This window comes from Mauremys mutica, chromosome 7 (genome assembly GCF_020497125.1).
Source record: "Mauremys mutica isolate MM-2020 ecotype Southern chromosome 7, ASM2049712v1, whole genome shotgun sequence".
In the NCBI taxonomy this organism is placed as follows: Eukaryota; Metazoa; Chordata; order Testudines; family Geoemydidae; genus Mauremys; species Mauremys mutica.
Genome location: NC_059078.1, coordinates 49,697,916 through 49,716,577, shown reverse-complemented (window position 1 = coordinate 49,716,577; position 18,662 = coordinate 49,697,916). Strand labels below are relative to the sequence as shown.

The 18,662-nt window shown below is 50.0% G+C and overlaps 1 protein-coding gene across 1 annotated transcript in view; it reads right to left on the bottom strand.

The window, feature by feature from the left end:
• Positions 1–4,363: 4,363 nt before the first annotated feature.
• TUSC2 (tumor suppressor 2, mitochondrial calcium regulator) overlaps positions 4,364–18,662 on the bottom strand; it is a 45,494-nt gene continuing 31,195 nt past the window's right edge. The window contains exons 3-4 of the transcript XR_006580809.1: positions 4,771–4,915; positions 4,364–4,448 (exon numbers count right to left, since the gene is read on the bottom strand). The gene's annotated coding sequence lies outside the window, so the exon portion shown is untranslated. The remainder of the gene's footprint in view (positions 4,449–4,770; positions 4,916–18,662) is intronic.

Sequence of the window (18,662 nt, the reverse complement as noted above, 5' to 3'; positions counted from 1 at the left end):
TCCGGCCCCAGTGAGGATGTGGTGAGGAGATGCCTGATCTTCCAGTTAGAGTGCAGGTGACCTGGCAGCTACTGCAACATCCATATCTCCATCTCAAATGGATGTAACCATGCACATTCCTGAAGAAATGTGTAGATCAGAGAAGAGTGTGGTGGAGGTGCAAGAAACAGCTGCTGCTGAGTTTAGTTCCTTAAATCTAGATGATCCAGGACTGTGGACCCACTTGAGCAGTAGCCTGAGGGACTTCCTTGCACTGCATGGGCCACAGCAACTGAAAAACTTCATGTTCCCCAAAGACAATGAAAATAGAAGTTTCCATCCAACACACAACTGGTGTGAAATCCCCAATGGTGACAAAGTGGAGAGGCCATGGCATATGTACTCAAAAACCCAGAATGCTGCATACTGTTTTTGTTGCAAACTCTTCCAGTCTAATGTTCCAGCCACATTGGGTTCTACAGGAACAAAGGACTGGAAAAATCTGGCTAGAAATCTGGCATGCCATGAGAAGGCAGCAAATCACCAGAGAGCATTCCATAGGTGGAAAGAGCTTGAGATGAGACTAAGGTTAAAGGCCACCATAGATGATCAGCATCAAGAGTGCATCAGAGTCTCTTTACTGGCAAAATGTTCTGAAAAGGCTCATTGCCATTGTGAGAATGTTTGCTACCCAAAACCTAGCACTGCGTGGCACTTCAGATCAGCTGTATGTGCCAAACAATGGAAACTTCCTTAAAATTGTGGAGCTGATGGCGGAGTTTGATGCTGTACTCCAGGAGCATGTAAGAAGAGTCACCACCCAAGAAATGTACACACACCACTACCTTGGAAAAACAATTCAAAATGAGATCATACAGTTTGTCAGGGTTCCCTCCCCATTCTGAACTTCAGGGTACAGACGTGGGGACCTGCATGAAGACCCCCTAATCTTATTTCTACCAGCTTAGGTTAAAAACTCCCCAAGGCACAAATCCTTCCTTGTACCTTGGATTAGGTAACACTGCCACCACCAAGTGATTTAAACAACATTTAGGGAGGGCCACTTGGAGCCCTACCTTCCTCAAATATTCCCCCAAGCCCCTACACCCCTTTTCCTGGGCAGGCTTGGGAATAATTCCCTCACCAATTGGTACAGGTGAACACAGACTCAAACCCTTGAATCTTAAAACAATGAAAAATCAATCAGGTTATTAAAAGAAGAATTTTAATTAAAGAAAAGGTAAAAGAATCACCTCTGTAAAATCGGGATGGTAAGTACTTTACAGAATAACAAAAGACTCAAGAACACAGAGGATCTCCCCTCTAGGCAAAACCTTAAAGTTACAAAACCAGGTATAAACCTCCCTCTTAGACAAAAGAAATTACAAGCCAAAATAAAAGTAAGCTTTCCTTCACTGGTACTTACTAATACTAATGGAGCTGGAGTGCTTGCTTTAGAATTGTAGAATCATAGATCATTAGGGTTGGAAGGGACCTCAAGAGATCATCTAGTCCAACCCCCTGCTCAAAGCAGGACCAATGCCCAAATCCCTAAATGGCCCCCTCAAATCTGTCTCCGGCAAGCACACAGAACAGACAGACAAAGAACAGACAAAACAAAGCCTTTTCCCCCTCCCCAGATTTGAAAGTATTTTGTCCCCTTATTGGTCCTCTTGGTCAGGTGCCAGCTAGGTTACCTGAGCTTCTTAACCCTTTACAGGTAAAAGGATTTTGTGCCTCTGGCCAGGAGGGATATTATAGTACTGTATACAGAAAGGTGGTTACCCTTCCCTTTATATTTTTGACACAGTTACTATCAACAAAATTCAACTAAAAGATTGTGGCAGATCTGAAATCAGCAAGATATTACTCTGTTATTCTGGACTGCACAGCTGACATAAGTCATACGGAACAAATGACTTTAATGGTGTGTTTTGTAACAACAACAGAACCTAGTGAAAATGTCCCCGCAATGGTGACTGTCAGAGAGCATTTTCTAGAATTTATTGACATTGATGATACTACAGGAGTGAGTGTGACAAATGTGCTTCTTAAAAAGCTGGAAGATACAGGAATCGCGATAGCTGACATGAGAGGATCAGGGCTACGATAATGGTGCCAACATGAGAGGAAAGAACAGAGGAGTGCAGATACGGATCTGAGAATTAAACCCTCGAGCTTTTTCTGTCCCGTGCAGTTCTCATTCATTGAACTTGGTGGTCAGTGATGCAGCATCAGCTTTCAGTGAGGCTGCTGAATTTTTTAATATAATTCAAAGCATCTATGTATTTTTCTCTGCATCAGCTCATTGATGGCAAATTTTGAAGCAACATCTGGGAACAGCCTCTCTGACACTGAAACCGCTGAGTGCCACACAATGGGAAAGTCGAGTGGAGGCGATAAAGCCTATAAAACACCAAATTGGGAAGATAGATGATGCCATAGTTGCCATTATGGAGGATAATGCTATGACAGGAACTGTTTGTGGGAGAACAGTGGCAAAGGGAAATGGAATCACCGAAAACATACATAACTTCAAATTTCTGTGTGGCTTAGGGTTGTGAAATGACATACTGTCATACGAAATAAATGTTGTAAGCAAGAGACTCCAAGGTGTTGACCTTGATATATCTGGAGCAATGGAACAACTGGACAAAGCAAAGTCATATCTACAGTCTTACTGGTCAGATGAGGGATTTCAAAATGTTCTGAAGAATGCACAGAAGTTGGCAGAGGAACTTCACACTGAAGCTATTTTCCCACCCATTCAACAATACAAGAGTCACTAAAGAAGAAGGCATTTTGATTATGAGGCACGGCATAATCCCATAAGAGACCCCAAACAACAATTCAAAGTTGAATTCTTTAACCAGGTGCTAGTTTGTGCAATCAGTTGAAGAATGTTTCATACAGCTCAAGGTCCTGTGGGTTGAAAGGAACCTCAGGAGGTCATTTAGTCCAACCTGCTGCTCAAAGCAGGACCACTCCTCAACTAAATCCCCAAATAGTCCTCTCAAGGATTGAACTCACAACCCTGGGGTTCGCAGGCCAATGCTCAAACCACTGAACTATCCCTCCCCCACTCAAGGAACACAGCATTTGAGATGGTGTATGATATTCCAAAACTCCTCACTATACCTGAAGAAGACGTCCACCAGCAATGCAGGGCACTAGAGACAGTGTTGACACATGATGACATGTGCGATATTGATGCAAGTGATTTAGGTGATGAACTGAAAGCCCTTTCAAGATACATTTCAGCAAGATCAACTCCAAAGGCTGTTCTGGAATATATGTGCACAAATAAGATGACCACCCTCGTTCCAAATGCTTTTGTTGCTCTGCGCATACTTCTAACACTTCTTGTAACAGTTGCCAGTTGAGAATGCAGCTTCTCCAAGCTGAAGTTAATAAAAACACATCTACGCTCCACAATGACACAGGAGAGGCTGGTTGACCTTGCAACCATCTCAATAGCGCATGAGCTGGCCCAGACTATGGACCTTCAGGAAGCAGGTCAAATCTTTGCAACCCAGAAGGCACGGAAAGCACCACTTTGATTATTCAAACAGATAAAAATGCCAGTGTTTATTATGCAGACAAGAAAAGTTAAATTTGCTGTTCAGGCGTTTGAAAGTTAAGCATTACTTAAAATTTTTGAACAAGGCATTTTAAGTTGTTAATTCTTCTTTATAGGGGTAGGTAGCAGAGCAGTACCATTAGAGGAGTAGAACAGGAAGAAGGCAGAATTGAGACCTTTCAAAGTTTTGGCCAAAGCGAGGGGGCGTGGGGGTGTCATTTGAGCTCCCCGCCTCAGGTGCCAAAATGTTGTGGGCCGGCCCTGGGGGTGCGGAAGTATCATAGAATATCAGAGTTGGAAGGGACGTCAGGAGGTCATCTAGGTGGTGGGAATAAGGGTGTTTGACTTTTGCAGGGATTGCTCCAGCTGCCTGCACAGATCCTATGACTGCCCCTTTGTAACCTGAGACCCAGGAGCGGGATGCGATCAGGTGACTCTTGACCCAGGAAGTGAGACAAAGGCCGGAGGAGGAGCAATGGGCAGGGCAGGGGCCAGGCAGCTGGAAGCGAGTCAGTCTCATCTGGCTTGGGGCGCCGAGGGAGGGTTAGAGTCCTGGCTCTGGGCTCCCCTCCCCCCAAGATGGACTTGGCTGAAAGACACTGATTTCTGTGCTAACAAGTTCTGTCCTACGCTGAGTTCTAAACCTTCTGTTTCACTGGTTGGCTGAGAGTCACGTCTGACGGCGGAGTTGGGGTGCAGGGCCCTCTGACTTCCCCAAGTGCCCCGCCCGGGTGTACTCGCAGCGGGAAGCACACAGTGTGTGAGTTCCACCCAAATCAAATTATGACCTGATACTTGGTAATGGTGTTTAATATGGTTTTGTTTATTGTCCGCCATTTTGGTTTGTAAAGGCCAAGTAGTCCACCATGTTAGACAGTCTTCTTGTTCCCTTAGGAGAGAAAAGGCGGGAAATCTAGTGGCTTGTTGTTAGGCAATGGGAGGGATTATATAGGTTGGGAAAGAGCAGGAAGGGGTTCTTCTTCCTCTGCTCTTACCTCGGAGAGAAGGAAAGAGATCAGACACCAGTTATCCATCTAAGTAATAGCTCAACACTAATTGAATGGGAAAAGATCTGATTTATTGTTGGGGTTTATTGTTTTAAGGGAAGCATACTTCCATCCACAGGGTTTCTATCTCGAGTGGCTAGGGCTCTTACTCACAGACAGGATGTCGCAAAGGGGTTAGGGTGGGAAGTTAGTTAGGCCTCTTACCTGATTCCTCATTGTCATTTTCTGGTGTGGTCACTGTTCCAGAGGGGATCGTGGTCCAGTGAGTCATTCATCAAATCCTGGTCTCAGCAGCATCAGCATCTGGACACGGTATAGAGAGCAGCCATCATTTACCCTTTTGTAATTCCTGTGTGAAAGAGTGACTGGTTATAAAATCTGTTCAGTATTAATCCTGCCTCCCCATTCCCTTCTTGCCTATCCTATTCCTAATTCCCTAGTTAATAAAGAATCGGTTGTTTAAGTTGTGGTCTCTGTGATTATTTTAGATAAGCTCTGATAGATGGGCAATACTGAGGGAATCTTGGGAGACTTCTGTTGGCTTCCTGCAGTCTTCTGGAAGTAGGGTCCTGAAATAAATAAAAAAAAATTAACAGGTGTGGAAGGGGATGCTGAATGTTTTGAGGTCAGACCCAGGAAGGTCGAAGCTGTGTAAGCTTCTTGCTCTGGAGACAGTATGCTCGGAGAGAGGAGGCTCCCCCAGAGTCCTGACTGGCTTCGTATGCAGTAGTTCCAGAGCATTGCCCCAGTGACTCCATGACAGTGGGCAAGACCCAGCAGCCAGACACCTGGGAAAGAATTCTCTGTAGTAACCCAGAGCCTCCTCATCTAGTGTCTCATCTCCAGCTATTGGAGATATTTGCTGGCAGCAGCTGCAGATAGGCTACATGCCATTGACAGAGCAGCTCTGATCTTAGGCTGGGGAGTTACAAAATTTCACCAATCTCTGTAGGGGAACTGGCTTATTCTGGGTCTAGATCATCAACCTCCACCTGCAATCTGAAACCCAAAAACGAGGAGCCCCTGGTTGCAGAGAGGGGCTGTATTTTTGGCTGCTTGCTGTTACCAGATTAACTTCAAAGCTTCTGCTTGTCACGCTAGCCACTGCACACAGCAGGGATGGAGTCTGTATGTTCTCCATGGTCCAGCTTGAACCCTTGCCAGTGACAAATGCCATGGTATGACGTGCCACTGAAAACAGTTCATGCTGGCTGATGAATGGATGGCCTAATGTGCACGGACAACTATGGCCAGCTTTCTTTGCTTGAAATGAGCAGTTATGTGGATATCCAGGCTGATGAATGTCACAGGTGGCTGGTGAAAAATTCTTGGGGAGGAGGGGGCCTGAGTCCCACTCCTGTGGGTATTTGGAAGGGACCTACTCTCAGAGGGAGAGGAGAAATCAGCAGCTCCAGTTCCGTGGGGCTGGGCCCAGCTCTCCGCTCGAGCATTCACTGATTAGGAGGAGCCTGCCCCAGCATCGTGTGATATGTGCATCCATATGCAGGCAGAGTGCCACTGGCTTGAGGGCTTCACTTACCGAGCTGGGCATGCACGTGGGCAGCAGGGTGTCAAAGCAGAGATAGGTTTGGGAAGGGGGATGAGCCCTCTCTAGCCCTGCCCACCCACCACCTATGCCTAATGTGTGGCCCTAGGGTGGTGGTTCCAATGTAGCTCAGGTCACGCCTCTACCAAGAATTACATGAGACCCTTTGGGAATGAAAATCCTGGTTGGGAGTTGTGCATGGTGGACAGGGATTGATAAACAAGCAGAGGAAATGGCATGGTTGTTAACAAACACAACGCAGACCTAGATATGCTCCTTTGCATTCTTGGGGGTAGCCATCTGCCCCATGGCAGCAGATCCATGTAGCCCCCAGGGGCTGTTAATGGAACATATGTCTTTGATTGCAGAAGATGCCCTTTCTAAATGGCCTGAAGTATTCTGTATGAACTCAGCTAATTCCACGCAGATGGTGGAAGTATTAAGACTTGTTTGCACAGACAGAAGTTCCTGACCAGATTGTAAGTGACAATGGAACTCAATTCCCATCCAAAGAGTTTAATTTGTGTGTCAAAAGAAATGGGATCAATCATGTCACATCAGTGAATTCCCTTCTTGCCACAAACGAAGTAGCAGAAAAGTTTATTCAGACATTCAAACAGTTTGCACTACAGCCCTGGATAAAGGCAGTTTACAGTACAAGATTGTGAATTTTATGTTGGCCTACAGGAACGTAGCCCATGCTGCTACAAATCAGGAGCCAGCAATGTTGTTTATGGGACGTAATTTAAGGACTCTCCTGGACTTGTTAAGGCCCGATCTACAGAGAGACATTCATAAGAAACAGTGTGATCAACTGGCCACAAAATAATCCCACCCAACCGCATAGTTTTCACATGGGAGAAAGTCTTCATAAGAGACACCTGCTTTAAGTCATGGAAATCTGGAGATTGTGTCACAGACTGGTCTTCTGCCTTATCAGATAGAAGAGGCACCAGACATGTCGTGGAGAAGACAAAGACCTGCTTTGGAGCACAAGTCCTGTGGAATGTTCTGTCCCACAGCAACGCCTGTTGAAAACACTGAACTTGCAATACAGCCACAGCAACTTGTGATAGCACCAGTGAGCCTCAGGGCCCTGTTTCTACTACAAGAGACCGGAATACTATAGGGCAGAAGGCTGTTGCTGATCCAGCGACCTGAGAAAGTGCAGACACTGTTCCGAAATGGGTGGGATGCCAGTGAGATGTGATCCACGGAGAAGTTACAAACCAGTTCTCAGACTGAATTTGTAGAATGTTGTGCATTTAGTGAGTGATGCATTGTAACTTTTTGGGATTTTACAATTATATTAAAGGTGGAGGAGCCTGTAGTGTATAGGAATAGGGCAATATCCCTTTAAATCGTTTGTAAACCTTCTAGTGGCGCTCACTGTGTTTTGTTTAAGAAGCTGCAAGAAGCAGAACCCAGCCACAGCAGCAAACTCTATGTAGCCAGGCCTGGATGCTGGGGATGTTCAATAAGCAGAGCTATTTGGACCCCACTGGGCCTGGCTGGTTCCTTAATATTATGTTTGTGTTTCCCCTGGTTTCTTCTGGCCATGAGTTCTAGATTGGTGGCCAGTCCCCGAGAATGCTCTGTCTCCTGCACGTGTCTTGCTCTTGCAGCTGCCGGTTCCGTTACTGTGCTGGAGCAGAGGGTGATCATGCATGGTGATGGTGTCATGCTGGTGCTATGGGCCCATCCTCTGGAGTCCAGTGAAGATGAGGACTGAAGTGGTGCCAGTGTACAGCCAGGAGCCAATGCTGATTGCTGTCGTGATGTGATCTGGGCAGCCTGTGCTGCTGAGCTCAGAGCCTGCTCTTGCTCTTTCAGGACTACGCAGGTACCAAGAATGGCATAACCAATGTCCAGGAATGCATAGGCCAGTCCAGCTGGAGGCATCGCTGCATGTTGGGATTTGAGAGCCTTTGGAGTGATGCAGTGCTAAGTTCCTCAAACTGCTACAGCAGAAACAGTTCTGCTGCCCTGATCATGAGGGAGGAACCTGTCTCCAAACAATGCACATTCCTAAACACTCCCTAATCTCTAGCACCTACTGCACGGTTCCTGCCCTCTATACCCAAGGAGTGGCTGATAAAGGTGCCTACAGTCAGAGGAATCTGTTGCCTTCAGCTTAGGAAGCCCCACTGGAAAGGGCCTACTACCCCCATGGCTCACACAGAGCTGAGCACTTCATGGTGGTAGAGCTGAGCCCTTTCCAGTGCTGGGCCAGTACCACTGTCCTTGGAGACTGAGGCCCAGAATGGTGAAGTGACTCAGCCCAGTCCCACAAGGAGTTGCTGGCAGGGTTGGGAATAGGGGCCAGTCACTTGCTAACTACCGCCTTACAAGCAAACTGCTTAACCAACCAGGGACCTCCTCCTCGTTGCTCCTTTCACCCGTCCTAGTGTGAGGGCTGGGCAGAGGCAGCGGAAGGCAGTTGGCAGCTCCCTTCTAGCTGTGCTGTAGGAAACACTGGGACAGGAGGTTCTGTTTAAGTACAATAGCCTTGTCTGCCCAGAATTGTTTCCTGATGGGAGGGACAAAATTTTCTTCTCTTCATTTGCAACGTTCAAACTGGCACAGGCTAGAGAACAGCTTGTTCCTGAGCGTCAGAGAGACTCAGTACCAAACGACAGGGGCACCGGCCAAGCCACACCACACCATGCTGTGCCACTCTCAGATGGCACAGGCAGGCCAGATCAGGACTGGCAGGGCAAGGGATGAGCAGGGAGCAGTTCGTGACTCACTACGGGGCACTCTGCTTTCTAAACCAGGCCTGCAGTGCTGTGGCGTTGCAGGTGCCATCTTTTGGCAAAGACTTAAAACTAAGCTGCTGATCACTTAAGGTTATTAAAATTCCCAGGGTAGGTCCTGTAAGAGTACGTTCATTAGCCCTGCTATCCAGGCCCGATTCCAATTATACTCTGCTTCCCTGAATTCCCCCTGCTGTTTCAAAGGGATTCCAGATGTCTGGTTCCCAGGGAGCACCTCTGCACCAACTCTAGCTCAACAGCCCAAGGTAGAGAACAAACACTTGCTGTTTGCACCAGCTCCCAAGCAAAAAATGTGCATCACAAATATGGCGTGTTGTTAAAGACTGGTCTGTGCTCGCATGCTAAGAAAAGGGCTTGTAAGGCTCTGCCTAACAGCACCATCTGGTGCCTCCTGCATAGAAATAGCGCTTGGAAACTAACCCATCTAGCCAAACAACTGCAGAGACTAAGCCCCAATATCTGTGTCTGCTGGTGGATGTAAAATTGAACAGCAGCCCTACCTGTGAAATCCTGCACCGTGTATGCTGAAGGGTTAAATACACAGTAGTCAGCTGCAACATGCTCTCATACCAGCCAAGCAGGCTCTGCAGTAGGAGAAGGAAACTCCACCTCAGCTAATGCTCCTGTTTGCTAAAGGGAAGATCCTTCCCTTGCACATTTGCACACAGACGGGGAGTGGGAGCCATCCACCCTCCAAGTTCGGTGTGTGAGGAGCTTCAGGAAGGCTCCCTCCACCAGCCTGGGTTCTCCAGGCCACTGCTGGGCTCTTCCCACATTGGGGATGCTCAGGAGGGCATAGGGGCCAGGAGCCATGCTGGCAGGGAGGGGTCTGTGGGCTGTTTCCACAGCAGCTGGAGAAATGGCCCAAGCTGTGTTTTCTTCCCCTGCTTCAGGATTATTCCACTTGCGCTGAACTCCGAACAATAAAAGTCAGTTCTGGGCTCCCCTGCTGCTGGTGACCACGTCCCCTGGCAGCGCTCCTTCTCCCTTTGATTCTCTGGCTCCCTCCATATCTCATCTGCCTTGAGGTCACTTCCTTCCTTAGCCGGCTCACCCCTGCTGCCTGCTCCCTGGGGCTTGTGCTGCCAAAGGGCTTCAGAGCTCTGCTCACTGGGGGGGCCTTTCCCATTGGCTGCCTGTGATGTCATGCCTGGGACAATGGGCCCCAGCAAGCTCACGGTGCTGACCTGCTCTTTCCTGAGTTGTTTTATAGTCTCTGTGTCACCGGAGGCAGTGAGACTCAGTGTAAGCTGTGCACTGCCTGGAGAACCCTATTCCTCAGCCTTTGAGTACCTGCTGCATGCACTTCACCAGTGCTGTCCCAGCACCCTCCAGGCATGGCTCATCACTCACTTACTTCAAGGCACCCAACCTTCCCCTGACCAACAGCTGCATTCACCTAACACGGGGCACATTGTGGCCACGTGATCGTGAGGGCCTACGGCATGCAGTGCTCCAAGTAGTACCAATAAAGATGGCAGGTGACGATCCCCATCTCCGGCAGTGAGGAGCACTGCATGCTGGGACCTGTGGTTGTGCCTCTGTGATGGGATCCCTGGGGTGTAACCTGGGACTGGGGGACCACTATGCCTCCTTAAATCACTAATCTGGGTCATCTTGCACAAGCCTGGTGACAAGCAGCAAACCCTTCCAGGTGCTGTTACCACTCAGTACAATCGCATGTGGAGCCCCACGCCCAGCCAGATTGCATGAATGCTCCCAGAGCCACTCATGAATCACACAGAGAAAGGCACCAGCCAAATCCTCCTAACTTCCAGCACTGTACCTCAGGAATATACCATCTTGCACTGCTCAAGAACCTTTCTTGAACAATGCAAGTTTATTAATGGGTTCACCACTTCATCAATGGAAAGTGGACATACACCAGCCTTTGTAATGTGAGCAGATTTACCAAACACTTCAGTCAAACCCACTGGTAAAGATAAACATTAGAATAAGTGTATTGATTACAAGAGATGGATTTTATGTGATTATAAGTGATAGGCAAAAAGTCAGAGTAGTTATCAAAAGAAAATAAAAGATAAGCGTGCAGTCTCAATTCTCAACTGTATTAGGCTAGGCAATATCTGGACTAAGCAGATTTTCTCAGCCTATTGGATATTTCAGGTTGGTTGCAGTCCTTCATATGCAGGTTCTCCTTGTTAGCCTGGGGACCAGTCTCCTCAGCTGCAGCATTCTTGTTGCCTTCAGCATGGGTGGGGTGGGAGAAAGGACCAACCATGCGGCCTCTGTCCCCTATTTTATATCCTCTCTCCATGTGCTTGGAGAACACAAGTCCTGGAATGTCTGGTGGGCATTTCTGAGTCCCCAGGCAAGGTTGAGCAATTCATAGAATCATAGAATATCAGTGTTGGAAGGGACCTCAGGAGGTCATCTCGTCCAACCCCCTGCTCAAAGCAGGACCAATCCCCAACTAAATCAGCTCAGCCAGGGCTTTGTCAAGCCTGACCTTAAAAATCTCCAAGGAAGGAGATTCCACCACCTCCCTAGGTAACCCATTCCAGTTCTTCACCACCCTACTAGTGAAAAAGTTTTTCCTAATATCCAACCTAAACCTCCCCCACTGCAACTTGAGACCATTACTCCTTGTTCTGTCATCTGGTACCACTGAGAAGAGTCTAGATCCATCCTCTTTGGAAGCTCCTTTTGGGTAATTGAAAGCAGCTATCAAATCCCACCTCATTCTTCTCTTCTGCAGACTAAACAATCCCAGTTCCCTCAGCCTCTCCTCATAAGTCATGTGCTCCAGCCCCCTAATCATTTTTGTTGCCCTCCGCTGGACTCTTTCCAATTTTTCCACATCCTTCTTGTAGTGTGGGGCCCAAAACTGGACACACTAATCCAGATGAGGCCTCACCAATGTCGAATAGAGGGGAATGATCACGTCCCTCGATCTGCTGGCAATGCCCCTACTTATTCAGCCCAAAATGCCGTTAGCCTTCTTGGCAACAAGGGCACACTGATGATTCATATCCAGCTTCTCATTCACTGTAACCCCTAAATCCTTTTCTGCAGAACTGCTGCCTAGCCATTCGGTCCCTAGTCTGTAGCAGTGCATGGGATTCTTCTGTCCTAATTCCCCTGGGGGGACTTGTGCAAGTGAGTCATTGAATTGTAACTCCCTTGCTGGACAATGGCTGTTGATGTTTTTTCAACACCCGCCCCGGTGTTGCTTAGTTCCCTTGTTATCTCTGGGGAGCTAATATCTGGGCGATTCCCCAACTCTCAGCATATTTTAGTGACAACCATAAAACACAATCTCATAACTTCATATACACCAGTAATATACGTACTTAGATAGAACAATGGCTTTCAGCAGATTATAACCTTTCCCATGGCATGCTTTATATGAAATATCCCAATTATATATAAATGATTAATATGGAGGTTACAGGGTGCTCCCCTGAGGTATAGAGTGTCGCAGTCTCTGTAGTGAATATGGCCTTTGGCACCATGTTAGGCTCCTTGGTAGGCCAGATAATCTGGCTAGAGCTTTGCATGCTGGGACATGTAATCTTTGTGGGCCGCACCTCCGCAGGAAGGCAAGGATGGCCGGAGACTGCACAGTAGAACTCCATGGACTGTGCTCCTCGATTTAACGATGATGGTGAATTGTGAGGAGGAAAAGACTGAGATGATGTCAGTGGGGAGATTGCTTCTACCTGTTGGGCCTCCCCATGACCACTTGCCGGCTGCCCTGAGAAGCCCCAGGGCAATCTCAGAAACACAGAAGGGATCAGGGAGCCGGCAGTCTTTAATGCAGCCAGGGTCTGCGGCACCAAAACCCATTGGGGTGGGTTTCTACACAGGCAGGGTTGTTCAAGGCCTTGAGCCCCAGGTGCTGGAAGGCAAGTGAGCTGCTGGTGGGGGAGAAATACTACCCGGAAGGAGCAGTGACCCAGCTGCTTGCCTGCCCGCCCGGCCTGGGGGCTGCTGTTGCAAAGTCACCACTGCACAGACAAGGCTCAGTGTGCACCAAGCCAAAAAGCTTTCAGTAAGTGACTCTGTGGCAGTTTCCTGTTGATAGCTTTGTGGGCCGGGGGTTTCCTTGTCCCCTTTACGTCCTGTGCCATCCGATGGGGAACAGGAGACCGTCTCTTCCTGAGCACGGGTCACGTTCCGGCACTCAGTGCCTGGGAACAGGCAGGGAGCAGGAGGCCTGGGCTGCTGCCTCTTCTCATTTCTCTCCCAGACCCCGGGCAGCCTTCCTGCCTTGGAAATCCCCACTGCAGCTTATGGGCACTCCCAGGCTCAGCCTGACACCCCACTTGTCTTCACCCTCCCCCACTTTCTAGGCCACGTGTCATCATGGCCACCAGCCAAGGTGAACTGGAGCCCATCAAACCCTGCTCCTTCAATAGCCAGAACTAGACAGAGACAGGAGCCATTCACTGCTCCCAGCCCTGCACGTCAGTACCTGCAGCTGTGAATTGTCCCCAGCGCCCCCTCCCCCATAGCATAGTGGGGCAGGGCCGGTGCATTCATTCTATCCTAAAATAAGAGGGCAAGGGGACACTGAAAGGCAGTATGCTCTGGACTATTAAAGGGAGATAGTTATACAGGCAGGTTGTAGTTAACCCAGGGGACTCACTGCTGCAGGAGGCAAATACAACCGTGGGGTTTGCAAAAAAGGCTGCGTAATAAGTGATAGCTATCATATTGCAGAGCTACATGAGCTGAGGCACTGAAGAGCATAAATCCATCTCACTCCACGGCGCAAGGGTTTGATGACTGTGGCACATGCCTGTGGCACAGCTAGGCCTGGCTCTGATTCAGGACAGGGCTCTCAATCGGTTCCTCAATGGCCTCTTCACTTGGTCGAAGGATATTTGAAGATCCAAACAAATTAAGTCCGACCAGTTCCATTATCCACTGTTTGTTAGTTTCTGATGGGTTTGACAAGAAGCATGATTTTCCTTGTCAGCCATTGGGCTGCTATGCCCCGGACGTATGATCGTCAAGGTGCTTTATAATTCTAGTTGTAATTATCATTTCACCAATAGAGAATGAGGAAGGGGAGGGCGCCTGTTTCACTTGGTAATAGAAGAAGAAAAGGTTCTGAACAAAAATAGCGCTTCCAGAATTTATCTATATTTAGCTGTCTCAGTGTCTCTCTTTGTCCCCGCATCATCTACCCCCCCCAGATCACGTGTAGAGGATTATGAGTTTGCCAGTGGCTCTGGCCCTGTTGTCCAATCAGGACAGTCTCTTACTTTTAGATCTGGAGTCCTGGATTCACCCTGCGGTACCCGGAGGAAGTCCCTTCCCCTCTCTGCCTCCATTTACTTTCTGCAAAATGGGGATCAGCATGGTGACCCTCCCTCATAAAGCGCTTTGAGATCTCTGATGGCAAGGCTCAGGTTCAGTCAGTGTGGGGTGGGACAGCAGGCTGAAGCCGCTGGTGAGCTGCTTGGTTGGTCTGCAGAGGCTCAGCTTCCACTTAAAACATGAATAAAGGCTCTAGCTGTTCCGGTTGCGAAACCAACCTCAAAAATGGGACCCAAGCCTAATTGGTGCAGAGCTGGGGCTGTAGAGAGCCGGCAGGGACTGGAGAGGTGGGACCGGCCCCAGTGACCTCAGGGAGGAGTGAACTGTTTCCTTGCTCAAGTCAAACAGGAGAGAGAGGCTCAGAGATCTGCACAATTTATCCTGAGGTCTGGGCTACACTTGAACGTTAGGTCAACAGAGGTATGGCCCTCAGGGGGGTATGCGGGTGTGAAAACCCTGAGCACTCTAGCTATGCTGCCCTAACACCAGGGTAGATGCGACTAGTGGACAGAAAAATCCATCCATTGACCTATCTAGCTATGATCAAGTGGAAAGCTGTTTTACCTACACTGATGGACAAACTCTCCAGCGATGTAGGAAGCATCTACAGTCTGGTGCTATAGATGTGCCGCCATAGTGTAGATGTAACACCGACAGACCCTGGTCGTCAGTGGGTGGGATCAAACCTGGGACTTCTGGAGCCTAATGTCATCTGGCTGTTAGAAAATTCATTAATCTCGTGCTAAGTGGTCTTGGTGCCTGTGGTGGGGCGATGACTCACTGGCACGGCGCCTCCTGCTGGTCATCCTGGGAATTAGCTCTTCTCCAGCTCCGGAGTGCCCTCTGCAGGCCGGTGTCTTGCCTGCCGCTGGCCCCCCATGTCCCTCCCGGACCCTGGTGCACTCTGCCCAGGGTCTCTGCCCACTGCAGTACCCCCTCGGTCTGGGTCTCCCCTCCCAGGGGAACCCCCAACCCCCTATCCCCACCTTTCCTCAGTGGCTACTGCCAGTCATCATCTAGCCCCCGCTCCCTGGGGCAGGCTGCAGTCTATAAACCATTCAGCATTGGCAAGGGGGGTTGGACCAGCTGCCTCTGCCTATTTCTGGGCTGCCCCAGTACCTTTTGTGGGCCCTTAAATTGGCCTGCAGCCTGGGGCTTTGCTAGGCAGGAGCTCCCCAGCTCCCTCTGCCCTTCCCCAGCACTGCTCCACCCTAGTTACCCTTCTCAGCTTCCCAGGCAGCCCAGTCCCTCTCTCTCTGAAACTAGAGAGAGTCTCTTTTTTAGCTTCTGGCCCACAGCCCTCTTATAAGGGCCAGCTGGGCCTTAATTGAGCTGGCCACAGCAGTGGTCAGCTACTCACTCAGCTTCTCCAGCTCTTCTTAATCCCTTTTACCCAGTCGCAGCTCCCTCCAGGACTACTTTTAACACCTCCGGGCAGGAGCGGGGTGACCATCCCATTACAGTCCCACTTTATGGGACAGAGCGCCATGCCCAGGAGGTGTGTGGCTTCCTCTAGCTTAGGAAGCACATCCTGAGCTTCAGAAACTTCCCAGCTGAAATCCCAGACAAGCCCCCACTTGTAACACCACCAGACTCCGGCCATTGGCAGGTGGGATTGAACATGGGATCTCTGGAGCTAAATGCATGAGTCTCTACTGCATGAGCTAAAGCCATATAGCTGTTAGCTATGGCTGTAGAGCAAACTCATTAATCTCTCACTCAATGGGACAGAACACCACATCCAGGAGGTGTGTGGGTTACATAGACATCGCCCCAGTGATTTACTCTTATTCTGGGTTCAGTTCCTGTGTCTGCTACACTCTTCCTGCGTGACCTGGGGCAAGTCACTTCATTTCTCTGGGCCTTTCACCTGCAGGAAAGTCACGCCCCATTTCCTGTGGAACACACTCTCACGATGAGGTCAGATCTCAACTCTGTCCATGCAAGCAATGCTCTGCATGGGTCATCCACCCTGCACTTCCCCTGCAGCAGGAGCATGGGGCCAAAACTGCTGGTGGTGCGTTAATTCCAAAGGGGCACGCTCTGGGCTAAACCCCAGCTTGGTGGGCTTGTTCTGGAGAACTTCCACCCATGGCCCAGGAAGCTGGCAATGACAGCCTCAACTAGGTTGCAAGGCAGAGGAGGGCGGCCCCTCCTGCCTGCTGCAGGGCAGCAGACTAATGAAGAGAAGCTGTGTCCCAGTGGAATGGTGCTCCCATGGGCTGAGCCCTCACAATGATACCCTCCTCCCAGGATTGCACCTAACACTTTGTCCTTCTCCAGCCCCTTCCATCAGCCTGGTGTCATCGTTCCCTAGTCTGTAAATGGGGAAACTGAGGCACAGGAGGGGCAGGGACTTGCATGAGGCCAGACAGCAAGTCAGCTTTCTCCAGGCACCATTTAGTCCGGGGTTCCCGCAACAAATTTTTTGGTGGCCTCAGAGTGCGGCCACCAACTCTTGCTGGTGGCTACACTGACACTTTTTCCTAAGATTATTTATTTTTCCTAAATTAATAAGGTAATATACACATATATACATCCAAATCATTGTAATTTATTTATGTAAGGTTTTTTGGGGGGTTCGGGTTTTTTTGCAGACTCAATAATAAAGATAATGGACAGTTATCTCTATTCTTTAAAAGCGGCAAAGAGTTCTGTAGCACTTTATAGACTAACAAACGTATTGGAGCATGAGCTTTCGTGGGTGAATACCCACTTCTTCGGATGCACTCTATTCTTTACTGGACCTAACAGAATAGAAAGACAAATAAGGTGCTTTGCATGTTCTTGTCTTTATTTATTATTATTATTATTATTATTGTTTTTTCTTCTGCTTTTTTTGATAAAAGTGGTTCTACAACAATTCTGAAGTAAATTTAAAAATGCTTTGACATAATAGAAGTCCAAATAATAATGAAAAACATATCTGGGCAGCTTGGGTCTGGGGAGGGGAAAGGAGGGGAGGCACAGCTGTGGCTGCAGCTGACCCAGGGGCTTCTCCGGGGAGGTGGTGGGGCTCAGAGCTTCAGCCGGCCCTGAGCTCCTCTGGCTGAGAGGGGGTGTGCTCCGGGCTACAGCCAGCCTGCGGCTCCTCCGAGCAGGGGTGTTGAGGGGTGGGACACTCGGGGCTTCAGCAAGCTGGGGCTCCTCCAGCCAAGAGGGGGGGTGCTTGGGGTTCTCCGGGTGGGGGGGCTTGTGGCTCCAGCCTAGGGGGGGGCAGAGGGGTCTCGTGGCTCCAGCTGCTGGGGCTGGGGTGGAAGGGGTTGAGGCGGGGGCTAGACTCCCCAAACGGGGGCTCCACCCGCTACCCATGCACCCGCCACTCACCTCTTGACCCACCCCCCGCCCGCCTCCTGCATCCCTCCTCACTCCCCCACTGCAGCCAGGCCCAGCCCTGCCTCCTCACTCTTCTGCGGGCTCACCGCCTGCCTCCTTACCCCCACCCCAGGCTCCCCCTCCCCTCCCCTCCTCACCTTGCTCCTTAAGCATTGTGTATCCCACCTGTGTCTCCAGAGAGGCGGAGCATGCAGCAACAGAGAGGAAGGGCAGTGTTCCCTCTAATTTTTCCCACCCATGTGCAGAATGAATCATAGAATCATAGAATGTGCAGAATTAATTTTGTTATGTGCACCAATATGGAGGTGATTTGTGACACATCGCTTTCATATTGGCGCACATAACAAAATTCATGTGGTGCCGAGGGGTTTGGAGTGTGGCAGGGGGCTCAGGGCTGGGTCAGAGGGTTGGGGATTCAGGGGTGTGAGGGCTCCATCTGGGGGTGCAGGCTCTGGGGTGTGATGAGGGGCTCGGGGTGCAGGAGAATGCTCTGGGGCTACGACAGGGAGAGAGGACTCCCCCCAGCTCTCCCCGCAGCAGCACCTGGGCTGGTGGGGGAAAGGTGCCTTTCCTTGCCATGGCAATTCTGGGGCTGGGGCTGCAGGATAAGCGCCCCTTTGCCCCAGCAGGTCTGGGCTGGGGCTGGGTTTGGGACAGGGGAGGAGAGCTGGGTTTGGGGAAGGGGTACCCAGGGCAAGGCTGGATTTGGGCCAGGCCACTCTGGCCGCACTGGGCTGCGTCCAGGTTGCTCCAGCCACATCTGTGCCGTGCTGCCCCGGCCGTGGCACGGACAGGCCGCAGAGTTGGGGCTGGTAGAGGGGTGCCCCAGCCATGGCAGGTTGGGGGCCGGTATAGGGGCACCCCTCCCTCGGGCAGGTTCCCTGAGCGCCTGTACAGCGCTAAAGAAGCTGCTGCACGGCTGCACAGCTTACAGGGAAATTGGAGGGGCTGGTCAGGCTTGAGAATGCCCTGGCTGGGATGATTTAGTTGGGGATTGGTCCTGCTTTGAACAGGGGGTTGGCCTAGATCAGGGGTCTCAAGCATACGGCCTGCGGGGCTATTTCCTGCAGCCCGCCAAGCGACCCATGCCTGCCCCCTCCCAGCCTGCCTCTAGGCCAAGGGTGTGCAAACTACAGCTGCAGGATTGC